Source organism: Protopterus annectens, chromosome 13.part0 (genome assembly GCF_019279795.1).
Source record: "Protopterus annectens isolate FY-2018-M chromosome 13.part0, PAN1.0, whole genome shotgun sequence".
NCBI classification, from domain to species: domain Eukaryota; kingdom Metazoa; phylum Chordata; order Ceratodontiformes; family Protopteridae; genus Protopterus; species Protopterus annectens.
In genome coordinates this window covers 107,932,877-107,951,688 of record NC_056747.1, presented here as the reverse complement: position 1 = coordinate 107,951,688, position 18,812 = coordinate 107,932,877, and the positions used below count along the sequence as shown (strand labels likewise).

The window sequence follows — 18,812 nt, the reverse complement described above, 5'->3', positions numbered from 1 at the left end:
AGCAAACCTGATGACACAGATCTAATGATAAACATTCAATAAATCAGAGTACTAAGCAATTGGAAAACATGATGACTCGGAAGCTCAGAACTGCTAAAAGAGACAGAGAGATAATTGGACCTCTGTAGATATAAATGTTGGGAAACGGTAGGGAAAAGGGGAGACAAGATCAGAAAGCAGAGATGGAACAGACACAGCAAGTTGACCATGAGAAATACCAACATAGGAGGCATACTATCCAAGAAGCAACTCAAGATGGAAGGTATAGGGGAAAGGAAGGCTGAAAGAGCAGTCCAGGAGACAACAAATGCAGAAGAGAAGTGACAAACTAATACATATATGATATAGGAAAGCATACAGGAGAAAGAAAGCAAGGGAGGAGGAGAAGACAATATGTGAAGAATAAGAGGAGAGAAGGAGGAGGTCAGAGGTAGAATTAAGAATTCATAGAGCTTCCAGATGAGGAGCATTGTAAGTGATGCCAACAGGAAAATGTTTTTCTATAACAGAACTTAAAGCAGGCAGCCAAAGAAGGCTTGCAACATGGATGAAAGGTGATATAAAGAAAAGAGAAGTTCCAGTGATTATTTATTTATTTTATTTTTATTTTACATTTGTTAACCGGGGGTGTCTGACTGAGCCGAAAAAGCCCTTTTTCAGCAGAGGCCCGGGGAGAAAAGCTCCACACAGAAAAATTACAGACACATTTAGTTATTTAGACATGATCAGTATACACACAAATTACAAGATTATACATTTTTTATTTAAATTATAAATGTGATGTTATGAGGTAATGCCATCTGTGCCAGGTATAGTAGGGCAGTATATGTGAACATATGCCAGCACAGCTATCTGGAGTTTTGCAAAGAATTTTATGTCATTTGACTATCACACTGATTTTATTTTATTTATTTTATTTTATTTTTATTTATTTTACATTTGTTAACCAGGGGTGTCTGACTGAGCCGAAAAGGCCCTTTTTCAGCAGAGGCCCGGGGAGAAAAGCTGCACAAAGAAAAATTACAGACACATTTAGTTATTTAGACATAATCAGTATACACACAAATTACAAGAGACATGTTTATACAGTGGTATTTGTACAGATGTTTGAGTTAAAATATATTTGTAACGTTACTTATGTTATAAATGCATCAACAGTAGGTCTTGCTGGACAGAAATAATGCATGCATGTATATTAGGTTGTATTGATGTAACTGATCAAATGTGTATGTTTTATCAGAGAACTCTGGAAGGGTGGAAAGTGGAAAGTCTGAAATTGTCTTATAGCTTTCAGATGCTGCCACAGATCTTAGCAAAGCTCTCTGTGTGTATTGTACCAGAATCAGGTGACCTGAGGTGAAGTCATCCCCTAACCAGCATCTGTTTTCTTTGGAACTCTTGCAGCAGCACTTTAGAATCTGACAGAAAATATTTCTGACAGGATATATATCCCACACAGACAAAGAGAGACATCATCTGGCTTTTGCTGTGGTAATACACTCAGCACACATCAGCTTGCCTTGCTTTAGTAAGTAGTCAGGGAACAGTAATTCTTTAGTTAGTCGGGGATATTTAGTCAGACTAGTTTAGCATTGTTTTCTGATAGAAACTATCCAACTGTACTTTTATATCTCTGTGGATGAAACTCTGTTGTTTATTGTATTCAATATTCTCCTGTTTTCTGATTTCTTATTTCTCATTAAATATTTTAATACCCTTCATTGTGGCTGGTCTTTTAGAGACATCTTGAAAGTACTTATACTTGTTTTAGTGACACTGTGGCTGCTCCTGAAAGCCTTGCTGATTTGATCACACCCTACCATTTGTGTTAGTATTAATTTTATACAATATAACTGGGTACCCTTAGTAAGAGCTTTAGGGTAGCTGACTGGTGGCAGTGTGATTACCTCAGTGTCTTGGCAGAAAGGGGTACAGCTAGTAACTAGCTTCTCCCAGGTGTGTGTGTGTGTGTGTGTGTGTGTGTGTGTGTGTGTGTGTGTGTGTGTGTGTGTGTGTGTGTGTGTGTGTGTGTGTGTGTGTGTGTGTGTGTGTGTGTGTGTGTGTGTGTGTGTGTGTGTGTGTATGTGTGAGAAACTGAAATATCCAAGTGTGCGTGTGTGTGTGTGTGTGTGTGTGTGTGTGTGTGTGTGTGTGTGTGTGTGTGTGTGTGTCAGCTACTGGGACCTGGGACACACAGCTTCAAAGGGGTCAGTGTGAAGATTTGTGTGGGTCTGGAGAGAGAGAGAAACAGAGTAAGATCAATGGCTACACTCTGTCATTAAACGTGGATGGGTCAGCAGGGACTGAGACTAGCGAATGACTGAAAGAGCACAAAGTTAAACTAGAGAGGAGTGAGTGATGACAATGATAGAAGGGCAAATGGACAGCAGGCATCTGTAGTGAACAAAGACTGTAGCAGGCAGGAAAGTTCAGAATCATTTGGGAAGGTAAAATACACAGTGGGTAAGAATACCTGCAAAATTACAGACAAGGTATGAGAGAGAAGTCAAGGAATGGAAAAGTGTAAATGGCAGAAAAAGGACAGACAAAAAGTAGACAGGAAGAGATAGAGGGTCCTGTTGGGTAATTTAAAAAGTCTGGGCACAAAAATTGTGATACTTCAGACAGTGATACAAGAGGGAATGGAAGAAAAAGTTAGGATGGCACAAACCTAAGAAAATGATAAAAGAAAGTACGATATGGATATACACGGATTTCAGTTGTTCGGGCAGGGCAAAAGAAAAGGCAACACAGGGAGAAGGATAGCAGTCTGTATTATTTATTTGTTTGAGCATTTAAATGCACAAACCTAGGTAGTTTACAGTTACAAATGACTATTGTCTGAATAAGAACATCACAATTAAAAAACTTCAGAAGGCAGAAATTAATTAACGAACTTTGAAAAAGAAAATCCAGAACTGGTGGTCCCAAGAGGATTAAAACGAACCCCATGCTACAGAGGGTCCACAAGTAACCTCCTAAAGGAAGCTTCAGATTCACAAGCCGAGTCAGTAAATATAACCAATTCCAAAGGTATGGAATAAGACAGGCAAAAATAAACCTTCCAGACACATAAACCAGGTCTTTGGAACAGCCAACAACTTCTCTAACAATCTGAGGTAATTTAACATAGCATAGGGTACCAACTGCTGCACTAAAATGGGTAACATGAGTATATGACAGTTAAGTGTGAAAAATCTTAAATACACACTAGCAGTGCCCAACAGCCAGTTCATATTATGCAGGACAGGCACTGTTTGGCCTGAAAAATGTGCCCCTGTCAACAGTCTGTCTAATTCTTGGGAAATCATATTGTGTCCCCATCTCCATGAGTGGAAATTTGTCAGAGTTGATCAACTACAACAGATATGTACTACTCCTACACTGAGCACCCTACCAATCTGTGCTATAAATTACTGCAGATCCTAGCACAAGCATACCCCACACATATACCCCCCCCCCCCCACACACACACACACACACAGTTAGTGCACAGGAATCAGTTCTGCAAAACAGCTATTTCCTTGCTATTATATAAGAGATACAACCAGTCCCAAGGTTTACTGGTTCTATATCAAGCACCACCACCCCTCACTGACCCCTCATCAAATCCCACTGTCATTCCCTCCTCAGACATAGCTCAATGTGTATCATACAAACTCATCCATAGTTAATTTCCTAGACTGGTTATACTGTATTGAGGTTGAAGACCATTAGTATACAGGTTCCACATTGCCAAAGTGTATATCATTTTCAAACTAAAAGTATGACAACCTCTTAAATGCACTGAGTACAGCTCAGTATCTTATATTTAATGCATTACGTGTAGCATAGCATCATATATTAAATGCATCTAGTGTGGCACAGTATCTTATATTAAATACATAAAGTGTGGCATAGCATCTTATATTAAAAGCATTGAGTGTGGCACAGCATCTTATATTTAATGCATTACGTGTAGCATAGCATCATATATTAAATGCATCTAGTGTGGCACAGTATCTTATATTAAATACATAAAGTGTGGCATAGCATCTTGTATTAAAAGCATTGAGTGTGGCACAGCATCTTATATTTAATGCGAGTGCAGCAGCTCAGCATCTTATATTAAATGCATCCGTTGCAGCGCAATATCTTATGTTAACTGCATTGAGTGCAGCTCAGCGTCTTATATTAAAAACATCAAGTGTGGCAGAGCATATTATTTTAAATGTATCGAGGGCAGCTCAGCATCTTATATTAAAAGCAGCAAGTGTGGCACAGCATCTTATATTAAATGCATCGATTACGGCACATCTTACGATAACCGCATCAAGTTCAGCTCACCATTTTATATTAAAAGCATCAAGTGTGGCACAGCATCTTATATTAACTCATGTTACCATTAAACTTGACTGCACAAGTGATATTGTTAAAGGCCAGATTGCATGTCATGCAGATACCCAAGGCATTGTAGTCCAAAATCTCATTAATATTACCTGTACTCAAGTTAAATTTGTGTACAACTTTGGAAGAACCAAAGGACAAAACACTACTTTTTTCAATATTTATATATAAACCATTATCCCTTAATCATTTGTGTATCTCCTGGGCAAATCAGTTGAATTTAATATAGTAGTGACACTAGTTAAAATGCATCAATTATAATGTTATCTACATATACTGATCCCCAGTAAATGTTATTAGGTTAAAAAACGAAAATGCAAAATTAAACAGTAACAGCCCCTATGGGACACCAGAACCAATTTCTGACCAACTGGAAAAGTGACCATTCGGTTTAACATGTTGCTTCATCTTATTGAGCCAACACCTTGCCCAGTCAAGAACTACTAGGTCAAATTCTGGGTGATCAGGGAGTTAACACCATGTGTGGGATACTGCTGAAGGCTTTGATAAGTCCAAATAGACCACTCCAACATTGACGTCACTGTCCAATGCTTCACTAACAACAACATAAAATTGGACAAGATTAGTAAATGTAGAATTCTTACTCATAAATCCATACTGGTTGGTACTGATTTAATTTCTTTTCTCTCATATATAACAGTTGGTAAGCACTTTTCAAAAAAATTACTTTATATTGATGTTAGACTAGTGAGATGAGAATTGATGAAAATATTGTAATTCCTTTAGTCTGTTGACCAGGTAGGTGAGCTGGTCAAAATATGCTTTTCAGTCATGTTCATGCCTTGAAGTTATTCTGTTATATTTGTATACCTGCCTTTATGTGTTGGTACGTAATACAATTATGATTACCATCAGGGGAATATATATATAGCAGCAACAGAAAAGTCATAGGAAAAGTATCACAAAACTATAGTAACAAGATTAACAAAGTACTAGGCAATTGTAGGCAAAGACAGAATATAATAACACATCTAAAATTTTGACAAATCCAGAATAGATAAAGTAATACATGTAGATGCCCACAGTAAAGAGGTTCTCTGGTTCGATTCTCAGCTGGAGTGCCTTCACAGTGGAGTCAGCATGTCCTCCCTGTGTTCGTGTGGGTTTTCTCCAGGTGCTCTGGCTTCTTCCCAAGGTACAAAGACGTGCATCTGGAGCATTCCTCTCCCGACCTTCAATGAAAATTGGCTCGTTCAAAGTCGGACTTTCCCGGTAAACAAATGTTAAATAAAATAAATAAATAAATAAATCTAAACTAGTCAAATAATTGAGACTGTACTGTACAACCTGAAGGTATGATTTGTTATACTAAATACAATATATATAATGTGAAATTTCATTTTCACATATGTTGCATATAAATACTTTGCTCATATAAGTACATCATCAGTTCTGGGTAACACCCAGCTTATATTATTGCTCAAGAAGAAAGTTGATGCTTGGTGTATAGTATAAGGGAGCAGATATCATATTATCCAGTATCCCTGAAGCCCGTGCAGGTTATTGTACTTGTGAGGTGTTCTGTCAGGGATGTTTTGAATCTCTGGAGAGTTTTTTTTTTTTTTTTTTAATTTCTACTGAGATTGTTTCATATGGCAGGGCCCAGTCTGGAGAAAGCACACTCTCCAATGACTGCTTTAAATGGAAGTCTGTTTAACAAGATAGCATTGTCTGTTTAGTGAGATAGCACAGTGTTTGCTGTTTCTTAAAGTATACGACTGCTCTCGGAAATGGAGTTTTGTTAAGAGTGGGCAGTACCAATAGTGTAGAATTTTGAATATTAGTCTACTTAGAAGGTTAGACGATCTTTTGGTTATGGATGCCAGTTAACTTTAAGAGACTGCAGTGGCGGGTATATGCATCTGCAGGTTAAGCAAACCAACAGATTTTATTTTCCACCTTCTAGAGCCTTTAGTTTTCTAGGTGGAATGAGAGACTAGTAGCAAAAGTTGGTATTCAAGATTAGGATGAAGAATGTCTTTTGGAGGTGGAAATATGAGAAGCTGGAGAGAGAATGTAGGCTATTTTATTGCATAGTTTTAACTGTGCTAACAATTTATGAAGTATATTATCAGTATAAATGCCGAAGGCGAGGGGCAAATTAACAGTAATGCCTAAGTACTTGTGAGACAATGGGAATACTCTTCTCTTATTATGGTGATTTATTATTGTGCATTGCCGCAGTTCTTTCACTTTACAGCTGGTAGAGAAATGCATCACATTATCACATTAGTGTTCTTGTGGTTAATAGGTTCATACGTAGGTACTAGGCTATCGGCCCAAGGGCCTAAGTAAGCCTAGCCAACAAGGTTCCTTGGCTTACGCCACTCAAGAAAGTTATTTTCCTGTGCCACTGTCGAGCAGAGCCACAGAAGTGATCCCCAGGGTGTATTTCCTATTTCCCATCAACTCATCAAGATTTTTCTTGAAGAGTACTAATGAAGAACTTTGCTTGACATAGATGGGTAGCTTGTTCCAGAGTATGGGAAGTCTCTGGGACAGGAATCTATCCCTCCAGCATGTCCTGTTTATTGTGGTGACAAGGTTTAGGTCCCTAGAGCCTGTAGCTCATAGGGATTGGGATTTCCTTTAGGTGTAGCATGGCCAACAGATCTGGGTTTGACATAGCTTTATATTTTAGGCAGAGATCACCTCGGAGTAGGCAATATGCTATGGAGTAAATCTGGAGTTTTTGAGACGGTCAGTGTAGGGCATCTGTTTGAGGCCAGTAATCCTCTCTGTGAGGTACTTCTGTGGCCTTTCCAGCTGCTGCTGCAGATGTCTTGTGAGGTACATTCCAAAAGGGGCATTGTACTCTATAATGGGTCTAATGTTTGTCGACTAGAGGGGAACAATGGCCTCTTTTTTCCTGGATGAGAACCCTTTTGTGATGAGGTGCGCCACATAGAAGGACTTCCTGACTACTGTGGCGATGTGATTATCAAAGGAGAGACTACTGTCCACCTGGGTCCCAAGGTCTCTCATCACACATTCGGTGCTAAGTAGACTGCTGCCTATGTGGTAGTAGTTCATGGGTAGATTTTGCCAAAGGGGATGACAATGCACTTTTTGGCATTGAGCTTGAGGCCATAGCTCTGACACCAGGCATCTGTCTCAGTGAGGTCCTTCTGTCAGATGTCCACATCATTTGGGGACTCAACTATGGCTCCTAGTTTGCAGTCATCTATGAACTTCATTAGCCAGAGGCCTTCTGTGTTAGCCTGTACTTCAGAGAAATAGATACCAAACAGGAGATGTCCCAGGACTGAAACCTGTGGTACTCCACTTGTTACTGGTTTGAAGTCAGATTTGGAGTCTGCAACTTTTACAGTGTGGTTTCTGTCAGTGAGCCAGCTGGCACCCCATCTTGTGACATAGGGATTTATATCTACTTTAGTGAGTTTAGCTATAATTCCATAACGGGGGATGGTGACGAAAGCTTTGGCGAGGTTAAGATAGGCTGTGTAAACCACCTTATCCTCATCTATGGCTTTGGTGACTGCCTCAAAGAAGTTGATCAGGTTCAGGAGGCATGATCTGCCTTTCACAAACCTGAACTGGGTGGGGTCCAGAGTTTGGAGGTTACCAATGTCTTTGTTTATGAGTTCCATGATGATACGTTCTATGGCCTTGCAGACTAGGTTCGTCAGGCTAATAGGGCGATAGTTCTCAGAACTCTTCATTAGCACTCTTCAAGAAAAATCTTGATGATTGGATGGGAAATGGGAAATTCACCCCAGGGATCACTTCTGTGGCTCTGCTCAACAGGGGCACAGGAAAATAATTTTCTTGGGTGGCAAAAGCCAGGATAAATTTTTTGGCTAGGCTTATATAGGCCCTAGGACCAATAGCTTAGTACCTACCTATGAACCTATGTTCAGTAGTGGATCCCCCTTTGTGGAGTGGGATAACTGTTGCTGTGCGCCATTCAGTGGGCACAAAGCCTGATGTGAGGATATGATTGAACATGGTGCTTAGGTGGGGAGCCAGTTAGTTCTGAAGCTCATGTAAAACGCAGTCTGGGATGTTATCCAGTCCCATGGATGCTGTGTTTTTGGCTTTAGAGAGTGCAGCTTTTACCTGAGTAGTTGTGATTACAGGGACTCTGCATTCTTCCTTTATAGATATGGGCCCTTTAGGGGGTGAGAGGGGGGTAAAGTTAGCAGTGAACCTATCTGCCAGGATGTTGGTTCTGTAATTTTCATGCCGTTGTGCTGTAACTCAGAGCAGATCTGGGTATTGCCATTGAGATTCTTGACATAGCTATAGAATGCTTTGTGGTTGTCCTTAGAATCAGTGGCAATTTTGTTTTCATAGCTAGCTTTGGAGGATCTTATAAGGGATCTCAGCTTCTTACTGAGGCTGACCAGGGAGCTCCTCCACTCATGGGATTTTACAAAAGTTTCTTCTTTCTGTTGTACAGTTTGTTTATGGCAGGGGACCACCAGATTGGCTTCCTTTTTTTGGAGGATAGTGTTTTGGTTCTGTTTGGGATAGCACGATCCATGCACTCGTGTAAGTGCTTATAGAGTGCATTTGTGTAGGATTCAGCAGCCGTAACTGTATTGTCCATCTGTGTGGGTATCATGAAGTTCGCCACTTCTGTCTTAAGAAGCATGAAGTTGGCTTTGGAGAAATTTTTTTACAGTGGTTTTCTTAATGGGGGTGGGGGCGGGATGTGGATATCTAGGGTGATTAGCTTATGGTTGGATCGGACCAATGAGGAATTGACTTCAGGTGTGGAACACCGCTCACTGAAGTTGGTAATGACTAGGTCTAGGATATTGTTGCCCCTGGTGGGGGTGTGGATAAGTTGATCCAAGGCATTGGAATTTATGAATTCCAGAAAGCATTGAGCAAAGGACTTGGTACATGAGTAGTTTTCCAAGTTAATGGTGGGGTAGTTGAAATCACCCATTATTAGGGTGTTTGGTTGAACCCTAATATTTTCCAGTATATCAAGAAAAGAGGAGTGGGAATCCTGGGGCATGGTGGGGGATCTGTAGCAAGCTACAATTTGGATTGCAGTTTTGCCCAGAGTTATTTGCACTTGGATAACCTCGGATGCATTATGCTGAGCAACTAGCCTGGAGGTGTGGCTATCCTTAATGAATATAGACACACCTCAGCCTTTGGTGTTCCGGTCCAGGTTATATGGCCGAATATTGTGGTATGAGTTATAGCCTAGTAGTGCAGGGGTGCTCTCTGGATCCTTGAACCAGGTCTCAGTCACTGCACAGATATCGATGTTCTCCATTTTAAGGAGTGCCTCGAGTGAGTGCATTTTGAGATTTAGACTTCTAGCATTGAGTAGCATTACCCTCAGTTTTTGCTTGCCTTTTCCTGTTACGGTGGTGAATTTGTCATTTGAACCTTGCCTAAAAAAGGCACTATATGGGTAGCAAGCGCTTTAGCCAGTATCCAGAATCCCAGGGGTGACAGGTGCAGGCAATCTCTGGCAAAGCATCGTGGTCTGTCGACCATGTCATCCCAGGCAGACAGATACTGGATCCCCTTAGAATGACACCAGAAGCTTAGCCAATTGTTGAAGTCAATCGTTTTGTCCTTGTACTGCGGTATACTTCTGGGCGATGGCAGAATGCTACTCAGGGCTAGGGTCATACCTGTCTGGGCTACAAGATCGGAGAGCTCTTCCATGTCTCTTTTCATGTACTCCAGGGAGGTATGTTTCAGGTCGTTCACACCAACATGGATACTGACAGAGTCATATTTGTACTTGTTGTGAAGTGACCTGAGTGCGTGGGTTATGTGGCGGATCCTGGCACCCGACAGGCAGCTGACAGTAACCTTCTCTTTGTTTAGCCTGGTGAGTGAGACATCAGTGTGCCTGACTATAGAGTCACCTATGACTAGTGTGTTGGGTATGTTGTTTTGCCTTATGGGCTGTGGTTGAGTGGCACACTGAGTCAACCACAATGAAAAGATAGTTGGTCTCTGCCCAGAAACAGGGAAGAAGGATTGTCAGAGAAGGTTTTAAAGGGCAGCAGGGGATTTTTGAGTTTCTAGTAGTAATATGTTATCAGCATATGATGTCAAATTAAATGATGAGGAGTCTTCTGTAAGGACAGTAATAAATGAGAATAGGAAGGGTCCCAAAAAACATAAAACTCTGTGGGACACCAGTGGTAAGTCTACTTTCTGTTGAAAGTTTATTGTTAGAGAGAACTTGAAAAGTTCCATTTTCTAAATAGTTAGGGACCCATGTTATAGTATTGCTTCTAAAGATGAATTTTTACAGCTTGGTGATGAGCAGTATGTGGTTTACAGTGTCACATGCCATGATCATATCATATTGGTCTCCAGTCTTTGTATTTTGGGTAAATGTACCTTGGGAAGAGGAATGATGATTGTGTGCTCTAGTAATGGCAGTACTATTCCTGTGGTAAGACAGAGATTGAATAAGTAGGCTAGGTGTTTGGCAATTTTGTCAGCTGCTCTCCTTAGAAGGGTACAGCGAAGTGAATTTACATTAGCAGCAGAGAATTTTAAGTTTTTTAGTAACTTGTTTCTTTTACTAACATCTTTTTTTGAAGTAGAATGCAACTGCATAGTTTGCTGTGGTATATGGACCTGGGTGTGTGTCAATGCTCTGGGGTAGAAGAACCTAACAAGGGTAAGGAAAAGAGATGGTGATAGTTTGGATAAAGTAAGAAAGCTTTTACAGTCTTCTCCTTGAGCTGTACTGGTATTAGGAGAGAATGAACGACTGCTACTTTGGTCTGTGATTTCCTTCCAAAAAGGATTTGGATTTTTCAAGCCTCTCATTTGCCTTTCACTTAAGAATTAGGCTTTGGTAGAGTTGGCTGCCATTCTGATCTATTTTCTGAGGGACAAGTAAGATTGGTACAAATTATCATTTGGAGGATTGTAGCAATCTTATTCAGGCCTTGACTTACAAGAACAATTATATTATTTGTGATCCAGGTGCATTTATTTCTCATTATTCTTCTATGAATGATAGAGAAGTGTGTCTTGGCTTGTGGTGTACATTTTCACAAAGAATGACAGTGTATTTAGTGGGTCTGCATTTGATAAGAATGGTAACCACTCAAGTGCTTAATTTTTGTTCAGGCAAAGATTAGGTTGTAATTATCAGTGGGCTAGGTGAATTATTACTAAGTCCACTGGGTAGGATGTTAATACTTGTGCAAAGGTTGGCCATTTTTGAAATAAGGTCAAGTGCTGTATGGTTTCCTGTTATAATGTTGTACGTTGTAGGTTCCCTAACTATCTGCTCTAGCCCATTTGGAGTAAAAACTTGTGTGTGTGTGTGGGGGGGGGGTCCTTCAGAGCCTTTGGTGTTGAAGTTAAGGTCTGAAAGTGTGATGACATTTCTAATGTATCCAGTGGGGAATATTAAATGATAAAATATCTTTTATAAGGTCTGAGATGGATGGTGGGGGATACAAATGACTGCGATGGTAAGCAGTGTGTGCAGACCTACTGCTAGATTGACTGTTATCCAGCATGGCGTACTTTTCTTTGGTTTGGTTAGCATTGTTATGGATGTACTTTGCAGAGATGTAGTTTTTCTAATTAGTACCATAATCTCTCCTCCTGCCCTTTGTCTAGGTCTGTGCTCACAGAATTTTATACTGAGAGAGAATAAACGGACAAGGACAGCAATTGTCTTTTAGCCTAGATATGTGGGTTTTCTGAAGTAATCTATGTCTCCAGAGCAGCCCATTTATTATTTACACATGCAATGTTTAGTTTTTTCCTTGAGGAGATATGACTTAAGAGTTGTTGCAAAGCATTTGTTTGCTGTGGGGTAGCCGGGGATAGTTTGTGAGAAACAAATGCTACTTTGGACCTGAGATGGCATGGATGTTTTTCCAATTTTAGTACTAGTCTAGGAAGTAAAAGTTCTATGTGGTTATGCTTGTTTTTTTTTTTTGGTCAGGGTACAAAATAAGAAGTTATGTACTCACCATAACGTTCCAATTTTGTTGTCCATCTCGCCTATATTCCTGGTGGTTGGGGTTTGGAACCTAGCATCGGTTCCGACTCGGCCTAATACAAAAGCTCGAGGCTGACCCCTGTCCCATGATGCACTGGGTAAGACACCCAGATCTTGTTTGCAAGTGAGAGAAACTGTAGTATATATAGGTATTTATATCTACCGATTGTCTAATTGTAAAAGGAAGGAAATCAGAGACTCCAAACCAACATAACTATATATATATATATATATATATATATATATATATATATATATATATACACACACACACACACACACACACACACACACAAATTATCCACCCGTTCCTCCAGAAATGAAGGAGGGGGGAGGTGGGTGGGACGCAAGAATATAGGCGAGATGGACAACAAACATGGAATGCTATGGTGAGTACATAACTTCTTAATGTTATGTTGTCCTATCTCTTTGCAATTCTTGCTGGTTGGGACTGCATCCCTAGCACATTTATCCAAGAGTGGCTCAAGAAAAAAGATTCTTTAATGCAGTGGAGCCAAAGGAGGCTACATCTACTTTGTAATGAGTAATGAAGGTATGAGGTCTCATCCATGTGGCAGTTGCACAAATAGAATCCATAGGAAGTCTCGCCTGAAAGGCAGAGGATGTTGAAACCGCTCTTGTAGAGTGACCTTTCACTTTGCCTGGTAATTGTCTGTTGTTATTACTGTAAGAAAAGGCAATACAATCCGTAAGCCATTTAGACAAAGTTACTTTTGAAACTGGTAATCCTTTCCTGTTGTCTGAAAATGACATGAAAATCTAGTCAGACTTTCTGAAATCTTTGGTCCTATGCAAATAGAAATGTAGCTGTCTGTGAACATCTAACTGATGTAATCTATCTATATTCTGCCTTTTTGCTATAGTTAGGAAAGAACACTGGCAATTCAATAGATTGGTTTAAATTGTTTTCTGAACAAACTTTAGGTAAAAAAGAGGGATTAGTTCTTAAGGATACCCTATCTTTGTGAAAAACTATATATGGAGGGCGTACAGAAAGAGCTTGCAGTTCTGACACCCGTCTGGCAAAGGTAATAGCTACTAAGAAATGAGTTTTCCATGACAAAAACTTTATATTACAAGATGATGCAGGCTCAAAGGGTGCAGATAGGACAAAATTTAGATCCCGAGATGTTGGGAGTTCTCTGATCAGAGGCTTGAGTAAGAAAGTACCTTTTAGTAAGGCCTTACATAGCCTATAGGACATAATAGACACTCTCATGTCTCCCATATGAAAACTAGATATGGCTGCAAATTGAACTCCGATAGTAACTGCTGCAGCCCATTCATCAAAAAGTTTAGAGAAAAATTCCAGAATTGCTGTGATAGGGGCTGTAAAAGGTTCTATATTATGCTTAGCAGGCCCAGTAAGAAAATCTTTTCCATTTACTAGAATACAGTTTTCTTGTAGATGGTTTGTGGGAAGAAACCAGGATATGTTTAACTGAAGGGGAAACATTATAACACCTGACTAAGTGTAGAATTGGAGCAGCCATACTGTCAATTTGAGGGTGTGGACGGATGGCTAGATGGATGGATGGAACGTTCCTGACGAGTGGGTTAAGAGTTCTGGAACTGGGTCCAGAATCCACAGTTCCTCAAGCAAATTGGTCCAAAGAATGGGGAACCAAACTTGTCAAGGCCAGTAAGGTGCAATGAGAATCATCATGCTTTTCAACATACTGGCTTTCTGATGTACTTTGGGGATTAGGGGAAAGGCATAGAGAAGACCTGGCGGCCAATCGTGAACAAATGCATCCCTTGGTGACTTCCCTAGATGGGGAATGAGGGCAAAGTAGCTGCTGCATTTGGCATTCATGGAGGTGGCAAAGAGGTCGCAGCAAGGCTGGCCCCATTTCTGGAAGATCTCTTCCGCAACTTCTAATTTTAGGGACCACTTGTGAGGCAACAGAATTGCTCTGCTGAGTTTGTCTGCTATCACACTGGATTTCCCCAGGATATGCGTGTTGAGAAGCGATCGCCCATTGCCACACCTGTAGTGTCTCTTGACACAGGGGATACGATTTTGTTCCTCCCTGTTTGTTTATATACCACACTACTGACATGTTGTCTGTCTGAATTTCTACTGTTCCCATTGGAAGAGAGTCCTGAAATGCCTGCAACGCATACAGCACTACCCTCATCTCTAGGACACTGATGCGCAAGTGGCTCTTGTGTTCATTCCATAGGCCGTGGACAGTCATTCCCAGATAATGCCTCCCCCACCCGATTTGGGAAGCGTCCGTGGTCAGTACTGCTATTGGTTGTGGGGTTACAAACTGCAGCCTAAGTACAACTGTTCTGTTAGAAGCCACCAGAGCAGGTCTGTTTTGCATGATTCTGTAATGATTATCTGATGTGACAGAGGAAGATCTTGCACTGACCACTGGGCAAAGAGTAACCACTGTAGAATCCTCATATGCAACTGTGCTAGGGAAACTAGAATGATTGCAGCTGCCACAGTACCTAGGACCGGTAACAAAATTCTAGCTTGAACTTTTCTTTTTGATATCAAGATCCTGATCTGTTGGTGAAGGGACTGGATTCTCTCGAAGGTAAGTTTTGCCACTATCTGTTTTGAGTCTAATTCTGTGCCTAAGAAGGAAACTAATCACCTTGGAAATCCACATACCTCCCACCCGCCCCACAAAGGTAACCACCATGCAAAACTTCTCCAAAGCTAGCTTTGGGATCCTAAAAACAGAGGTGGCCAACTTCACAACACCCATGCAAATGGAGAATAGTTGCATAGCCGCCGAATCATACACCAATGCACTGTACGAACACATACACAAATGCATGAATCTCACCATACCCAATAGAGCCAAGACACTCTCCTCCAAAAAAAGGAAGCCAATCTGGTGGTCCCCTACCATAAACAAACTGTACAACAGAAGGAGGAAACTGATGCGGAATAAGGTGAAGTCCCAAGACTGGAAAAACTCCCTTATCAGCATCAGCAAAAATTGAGATTCCCCCATCAAATCCTCTAAAGCTAGCTATGAAAACAGAATTGCAGCAGATAGTAAAGACAACCACAAAGCCTTCTATAGTTATGTAAAGAATCTCCATGGCAATACCCAGATTTGCTCTGAGCTACTGCACAATGGTACCTCGTATACCGAGCCAACAGATATTGCCAATATACTGGCCGACAGATTCAGTGCCAACTTTACCACTCTCTCCCCCACCAAAGGACCAATCACAATACCAGTAGATTGCCAGGCACCCAGTATTACTGCTGCACAGGTTAAAACAGCACTGTCCAAGGCCAAGAATACAGCTTCTATGGAACCTGACAATATCCCCAGCTGTGTTCTACATGTACTACAGAGTGAACTGGCACCTTACCTGTGTGCCCTGTTCAATCACAGCTTCACCTCAGTCTTTGTCCCTACTGAATGGCGCACTGCTACAGTCATCCCTCTCCACAACGGAGGAGTGACTACAGACCCTGGGAACTATCGCTCCATTAGCCTGACGAGTCTGATATGCAAAGCTATGGAGCGCATCATCATGGACCTAATAAACAAGGATCTAGGGAATCTCCAAACTCTGGATCCCACACAGTTTGGTTTTATGAAGGGTAGAGCATGCCTCCTCAACCTGGTTGACTTCTTTGAGTCAGTCACCAGAGCAGTGGACGAAGGCAAGGTGGTTCATACAGCCTACCTTGATCTGGCCAAAGCCTTTGATACCATTCCCCACTCAGGAATCATAGAAAAACTCACTAAGCTAGGCATCAAACCCTATATCACTACCTGGGTTGCAAACTGGCTTACAGCTAGAACCCACAGTGTGAAAGTAGCTGACTCCAAGTCAGACTGCCGACCAGTCACAAGTGGAGTCCCACAGGGTTTGGTCCTAGGTCCTCTCCTGTTTGGTATCTACTTCTCTGAAGTCCAGGCCAACAAGAAGGGACTCTGGCTGACAAAGTTTGCAGACAATTGCAAGTTGGGAGCTATTATTAACTCCTCAAGTGATGCTGACATCCTACAGAAAGGCATCACCAAGTCCAACGACTGGTGTTAGAATCATGGCCTTAAGCTCAATGCCAAAAAATGTGTTGTTACCCCTTTGGGAAAAACCCAGTTCCCATGAATTACCACATCGATAGTACTTCAGTGAACAAAGAAGGCGTTATAAGAGATCTGGGAGCACAGGTTGACAGCAACCTGTCTTTTGACCACCACATTGCCACTGTGGTCAGAAAGTCCTTCTATGTGGCACATCTCATTACTAAGGGTTTTGCATCCAGAAAGAAAGAGATCATTGTCTCCCTCTTCCCTCATTAGGCCACTTATCGAGTACAATACCCCATTTGGCATTACCTCACTAGTCACCTGCAACAACTGGAGAGGCCGCAAAAGTACCTCACAAAGAGGATCCTAGGCCTTAAACACTTATATGCACAGACTCAAAAAATTCAACTATTCTCTGTCTCATATTGCCTACTTACAGGCAATCTCTGCTTGACTTACAAAGCCATGTCTGACCCAGCTCTGTTAGAAATGCTACATCTAAATAAATCCCAGTCCCTCCGCACCACATGCTCCAGAGACCTCAACCTCATTACCACAATCAACAGAGCAAGCTGGCGGGACAGGTTCATAACCCAGAGACTGCCCATGCTATGGAATAGACTTCCCATACATGTCAAACAGAGCACCTCACTGGCCCTTTTCAACAGAAATCTTGATGAGTGGATGAGAAATCGAAAATTCACCCCAGGGATCACTCCAGTGGCTCTACTCAACAGAGGAACTGGGAACCAAGGTTGGGTGGCATGATGCCAGAGTAATCCTATGGGCTAGGCTTGTAAAGGCTCCAGGGCCATTAGCCTAGTACATACCTATGAACCTATGAATGTTGTAAAGGCGACAAGACAGACTTTTTTAAGTCTACTGTAATGCCTAACCTGGCACATAGAAGCATTGTTTCATCCCTTGCTTTTAGTAGTAGAGGCTTGGTGGTGGAGGTCAGGAGCCAGTCATCTAGATATGGAAACACACAGAATCCTTGACACCACAAGTGAGCCATAACCACTGCCATGCATTTGGTGAACACTCTGAGGACTGTAGTGAGGCCAAAGGGCAGGACTTGAAACTGATAGTGACTGGCTCCCTACTGAAAGCACAAATGTCTCCTGGACCACTTGTCCATTTTTATGTGGTAATACTTGTCCTGGAGATCTATTGAGCAGATCCAATCGTCTTTCCCTAGAAAAGGGAATATTGACTGCAGTGTCACTATCCGGAACATTGACTTTTTTATGGATTTGTTCAGTTTACTGACATCCAGGATGGGTCTCCAGTCTCCTGTCTTTTTTGGAACTAAAAAGAACCTTGAGTAAGTTCCGGATCCAATTTGGTCTGTGGGGACATCTTGGATGACTCTTTTTCTAGCAACCTGAGTATCTCCTGTGATGTATAGTCCCTCTGACCGGGCGGAACGTCTGGGATGGAGTGGGTGAAGAAGAGACTAACACCGGTGCCTGTGAGGGAAGAGAAGATGGCTCTGAGAGTGGAGCTGTCTGGGATGACAGCACTCTCTCCATCAGCTCAAAAGCCCCCTCAGTCCACACTGAAGAGACCCTTCCCTCCAAAGATGCTGAGGATTGACTTTGAGGTAGAGCGGGTGGCTCCAAAGTCAATGTAGGAGCCGAGCTCAACCTCAGCAAGGGGTAAAGTCGGCTCGGACAACTGTTCATGCCGACTCCCCTCTCCAGACCCGACAGGTGAGCGTCAGCTCCCAGACTCCTCGAGATCTGAAGGACCTGAAGACGTCAGAGCAAATGCTGGAGCAGATGATCCTGAAGAAGGTCCCAGTACTGATGGTTCCACTGCTATCGAACCCATATTCTCTTGTTCCAAAACCACCATCGGGGTTGGAGGAGGAACTGGAGATGGTGCCTTGGACAGTCTCGAATCCTTTGGGGTCAGAAATGATAAAAGTTTTGCCAGTACCGGAGTCTTAAGGAATCTCTTCACCATCCACTTTACATCATCATCATCAGATAAGCTCCTGGAGGAACGGGAGGATAATGAGGGAGATCTGGCCCTCTCCAAAATGGGTAATCTCAAGGTCAGAGAGATTGGCTCCAAAGCAGGAGACCGTCTCCTAACTGGCAACACTACCAGCTCCAAGGATACTGATGGGGCTGGAGAGGTTGATTTTGCTTTGTCTGAACCAAGAGCCCTTGGTTCTGATGCAGTAACTTTTTTAGGAGGCTCTGAAGCTGGAGAGTAACAGCATGCCTTTTGGATCCTGAATGGGAACTCGAGGTTGATTTGGAGCTTTGTGAGCCTTCCAATGATTTCTGGAAAAGACCTTTTAACAGACCGCTGACCATCAATTTATTTCTGTGCTCTTGAAGGACCCTGTTGCTGAAACCATGGCAAATCGT

At 41.8% G+C, this 18,812-nt stretch overlaps 1 protein-coding gene across 1 annotated transcript in view; it reads right to left on the bottom strand.

Moving 5' to 3' along the window:
• LOC122787839 (dedicator of cytokinesis protein 7-like) overlaps positions 1 to 18,812 on the bottom strand; it is a 4,057,077-nt gene that overhangs the window by 3,364,009 nt on the left and 674,256 nt on the right. The gene's annotated exons all lie outside the window — the stretch shown is intronic.